The sequence below is a fragment of the Myxocyprinus asiaticus genome, chromosome 3 (assembly GCF_019703515.2).
Source record: "Myxocyprinus asiaticus isolate MX2 ecotype Aquarium Trade chromosome 3, UBuf_Myxa_2, whole genome shotgun sequence".
Taxonomy (NCBI): Eukaryota; Metazoa; Chordata; class Actinopteri; order Cypriniformes; family Catostomidae; genus Myxocyprinus; species Myxocyprinus asiaticus.
In genome coordinates, this window is record NC_059346.1 from 26996877 (window position 1) to 27002556 (window position 5680).

Here is a 5680-nt window from a genome sequence, read left to right on the forward strand (position 1 = left end):
AAAGAGCTAGCTGAGTGAAAACCTTTCAAAAACATCTTCGAAAATTTTAAATGAATACTAAATAAAACTTTTATTTAGCAACTTCTTTTGGACTTGATTGATTTGTAGCTGAACACCTAACACAAACTTTTCTAGTACACACAATATGAACTTCTATATGACCTGAACAAAGATCTCAATAGGTCACTAAACATTATTATAGCAGGTTTATATTTTTCACTTTAAAAAGTAGTAGCAACTTGATCAATGAATATAATTTCCAGTCATACTCAAAGATAGTAGAGAGAGTACATAGTTTGAGAGGTTATAGTGGTTGTGAGGGGCGGGAAACTATGCCGAAATGAATCCCATGTTTGCCAGCGATGAAGAATGTCTTCATTAAGTACAACGTCTCTGCTGCTTGTGAATGACTGCAGATAACGGTATTTTCACAGACAGTGCTGGGTAAATTACTTCTGAAATGTAATCCAGTACTGATTACAAATTACACAATTTAAATTGTAATCAACAACATAATCTTTTAGATTACACTTCTTATGTTATATCTAAATCCAAACAGATCTAATCTGATTACTCTTTGATTACTTTTGGATTAATCATTGCATATTTTGCTGAAAATCTAATCATTACTTTTAAATGTATTAAGTTCCAAGAAACACTCCTTTATTAAACATTTGGAACATTTGGAACAACAACTTGCTGTTTGTCAGTTGCTGGGTAAAACAAATGTGCTTAAACTATCATTGTTGAAAGATGAAAGATAATGAAAACATACTTTTTATTTAATTTTTCTTATTTATGAAAATAGGGACTGGAATATAGTTATCTAGATTTGAAGCCAATAATGAGATAATTTCTCTAGATATGATTACGATAATTTGTTTATTGTTTCAAAATAAAAAAACAAAATATACATTTTGCTTTAAATGTTGTTTTCTATTTCAAAGAAATTGAGAAAACTGCTTAATTTCTCATGTTAATTGTTCATAGATCTGAAATGCGATTGGTCAACCTGCGCTGTCATCTGACCTGCCTCAGTCATAATAAGAGTTTAGTGCTATACAGCTCTGCAGCATAGCTGGGTCTAAGGGGGACATGGGGGGCATTTCCCACCTAGATTTTCCTTGTACCCTGCCCAGGAATCTTCTCACACCCCTACCCCTGTGAAGAGACAACCAGTTGTCCAACCTAAAGATAAAAAAATTATTGCCAAGTAAGAATATTCTAGAGATGTGATTTGATTTTCGCTAAACAGAACATGTGATTTTATTAATTTAAACAAAGAGAGGTAGTTTTTTTTTTTTTTTCAGTGGATGTATTTAAATACACCCTGTACGAGTTAACACCCTCAGAGAAAGACAGGGAGACCATCTTATGACACCACTCTCCAATTGAAATTTTATTTTTTTATGTCTGATAAAAAAAAAGAACTAATAAATTCACTAATTCTTGGCAAGTTAATTTGTGTCTGGCTCTGTGACTTCTCAAGGTGGAAAAGACAGAAGTTCAACATCTTCAATCTTTACTGGGTTAAGGTCTGGGCTCTGACCTCTGGCCACTCAAAAAGATTGGTTTAGTTTAGTTTAATCATTTATAAAGCACATTTAAAAACACCAGGAGTTGACCAAATTGCTGTACAATGCAGAATCAATTAATATAAAAAAGCAATAACAATAGTAATAGAATCAAACACACAATATGGAAAAAAAAAAAAAAAACTCAGACTGAATTAAAAGCTAAAGAATAAAAAATAGGTCTGTAAGCTTGATTTAAAAATAGCAGTTGATGGGGATGATCTAAGATAAAAAATCAGTAGCGGATGTAGGCTTAGGCAATATGGCAGCCGCCCGGGATGGCATCTTGCCGGGGCAGTATGGACCATCACCCTTTCTTTCTTTCTCTGTCTGTCTTTCTTCCTGTCTATCTGTCTGTCTGTCTTTCTAACAATTCATTCATTCATTTAATTGTCTGGCTTACTTATCTAAACTTTCTGACTGAATAAAAGCTAACACTAACTTTAGAAGGAGCATTTGCTACCATGTTTTTTATGCAGCGGGTACAGTTGTAATACGTCTGTCCCCCGCTGACCACCTTGCATATCTACCTGAATTTCTCAGTGACCGGGCATCCTAGTATGTCCCAAAATATGTTATTTTTAAGAAGACAGATCAATAATTAAAACAAGCAAATTTCATTTCATGGTCAGGCAAAAATAATTATTTATTCACACTGAAAGTGGTGTAATAAAATGAAAAATTGACCATGAGACAGCAGCGATAGTGCACCAGAACACCTGTTTTCAATTTCTGGTCTCCAGTGTTTTCACTCACATCAGCGTATATTCTTAGCGGGTAAGGTAATATTTAAGGTATTACATTTGCAAAAGTTTTCAAGAAACATGTCGATAGTTCACAGAGTAGAGATGACCGTATTTTTATAGATAGTGCCTCACCTGAGTGTGTAGATGAGATGAAGCGATGGTCATAATTAATAATAATAATTTTCTTTATTTATCACACATTATACATTTTGCACATATACAGTGAAATTCTTCTTTTTCACATATCCCAGCTAGGCTGGGGTCAGAGTGCAGGGTCAGCCATGATACGGCGCCCCTGGAGCAGATAGGGTCAAGGGCCTTGCTCAAGGGCCCAACAGTGGCATCTTGGCGGTGCTGGGGCTTGAACCCCCGACCTTCTGATCAGTAACCCAGAGCCTTAACCGCTGAGCCACCACTGCCAATATTCTGGAGAGAGACGAACATGGGATAAAGTTACGTTGGTGAGTCAGAGGTGAGTTACGTTGATATCATTCATTATTTTATGGTTTTTATGACAGCCAACAGCTGCACAAGTTGAGACTGAAATTTATTTTTTCTCCAAGTAACACTTAAATGGTGGTTGTTCTCCTCACTGTGAACTCACAGTGAGTCAGCATGTGTGATCATGAGTCAACTCCCACCCCGTGTGGTGAAATACCCTGTTATAAAACATCAGCTTGCCATGGCGTAAATAGGAATGCTATAAAAAAAAATATTCAGTGTTCAGCTTGAATCATTTAGTGGTAAAATAAAACATGCACCCGGTCTCTAAAATTATATTTATAATAATGTATTTACATTTATATACAGTACATATGTACAATGTGTAAGAAATTATTCTTTTTTATTATTATTTTTTTTTTTATAAAAAAAGAGAATATTGGCCATTGTAATTATAGTTCCACATGAACTTACGAAATGTATATCAGGGTAACTTTCTTGCTGGTATGGTGTAGCGTTCACTACTAACAACCATGGTATGGTAACTTGATGTTAAATATTTATTTAAATTAATAGGTGTCATTAATGTTCCTTTCATAAGGCTACTTTGAAAAATGTTAATACTTTATAATTACTCTGTATAATAAACTAATACATACATAAAACGTTATCTTGTATTACTATATATCCTACATAAGAATTAATGGTTATTTGTTTTATTTGTGTACTATAATGTGATTTTCGGTGTATAGTGAAAATGTTTTCTTACTTAGAAATATAAATTTAAATGATTTGATATCACGAGAAAATGGCACCACCAACAGCAGTAAAAGGCAAAAAAGAAAGAAAAAAAGACATTTTATATAAAGGTGCAATATGTAACATTGGTATTAAGCGTTTAAAATGGGTACTGCAGTCCAAATTCAAAATATTGGAGAGAGTTGTCTCCCCCGCCCCTCCTCCCCAGACTCTAAGCTCACGCAGGTTGCCAGGTTGAGGACATGCAACAGGAACGAGCAAACTGACAATGGCAAGCAACAAGTCTTACACTGTAAGTTGATCAGCTAATGTATACGTTTGCAGTGTTTTTATTGTTTGCAAATTATAAACCAGCTCATGTGGATTTTTTATAACTCTGTCAATGTTAGCTAGATGTATTGCTGGCTTCCATGGCTGCAGTGCGCTGTGTTTGCCCGCTGACTTGTTTCAAATCTGCAACCCGGGGTGTCGAAATACTACTTGGAAATGGGCAGTGGGCAGGATCACCCAGGCCAAAACAGTGCTGGGACAGTGCTGCTGAATATTCCTCTAGCAAATCTCCGCTCTCTTCCTAACAAAATGGACGATCTGCGTCTCCTCACCCATACAAACAAGGACTTTTCAACCTCTGCTGCCTTGTGCTTCACAGACACCTGGCTGAGTGAAGCCATTCCGGACAGTGCGTTAAATCTGACGGGCTTTCAGCTGTTCAGAGCAAATTGCATCCCGGAATTACGGGGAAAACGAGAGGCGATGGAACATGTTTTACATCAATGAAAGTTGGTGTACAGATGTAACAACGTTAAAGAAGATGTGCTGTCCTAAATTGGAAGCACTCTTTATTAACTTTAAACCTTTCTGCTCACAATGGGAGTTTTCTTAATTTATTCTGGTGAGTGTTTATATTCCTCCACAATCGTGTGTGAATGCAGCACTGCAACAGCTGGCTGACCAGATCACAGACATGGAACAACAGTACCCGGACTCAGTTATTATTATTCTTGGGGATTTTAACAAAGCAAACCTCACACGTGAACTGCCCAAATACAAACAGCACATTACATGCCCCACCAGAGACAGAAATATACTGGATCATTGCTACACAACAATAACGGATGCATATCACTCTGTCCCTAGAGCAGCTTTGGGACTCTCTGATCACTCTCTGGTTCATCTTCTTCCAACCTACAGGCAGAAACTAAAATCAGCTAAACCTGTAAAGAGACTGTAAAGAGATGGACCAATGAAGCAGAGCTGGAACTACAAGCCTGCTTTGACTGCGCTGATTGGAGTGTTTTTGACGAGCTCACAGATACTATGACATCATATATCAGTTTCTGAGAGGATATGTGCATTCCTACTAGGACTTATTTAACATACAACAACGACAAACCGTGGTTTACAGCAGAACTCAGGCAGCTTCGTTAAGCAAAAGAGGATGCTTACAGAGGTGGGGATAAAGCCTTGTACAATCAGGCCAGGAACACACTGAATAAGGAAATCAGAGTGACTGAAAAAAGCTATTCTGATAAGCTGAAAAACAAGTTTTCAGCTAATGATCCTGCATCAGTGTGGAGTGGCCAGACACAACTTACTAACTACAGGACTCCTACCCCCAACACTGTAGTAGACCAACAACTGGCTGTATAGATGACCTGAATGTGTTCAACTGTAGATTTGAAAGGCCTAATCTCACACCCCACAACCGCTCTGACCTTCACTTCACACAAACATCAACACCTCCTCCAACCCCCTTCCTCTCCCCTCCTGCTACTCAACCTGCACTTAAGATTTGTGAAGAAGAGGTGTGCCATTTTTTCTGAAAAAAAAAAAGACAAGGAAAGCACAGGGCCCATACAGATTTTCACCCATTTGTCTAAAATCATGTGCTAACCAGCTGGCCCCCATCTTCACACTGATCTTCAATAGATCACTGGAGCAGTGTGAAGTCCCATGCTGCTTCCAATGCTCAATCATCATTCCTGTCCCAAAGAAACCCAAAATCACAGGACTTAATGACTACAGACCTGTCGCTCTGACATCTGTGGTGTTGGCCCACCTGAAGGACATCACCGGACCCTTTCTAGATCCCCTTCAATTTGCTTATATATCGAGCAAACACGTCTGTGGATGATGCAGTCAGCATAGGATTGCATCATA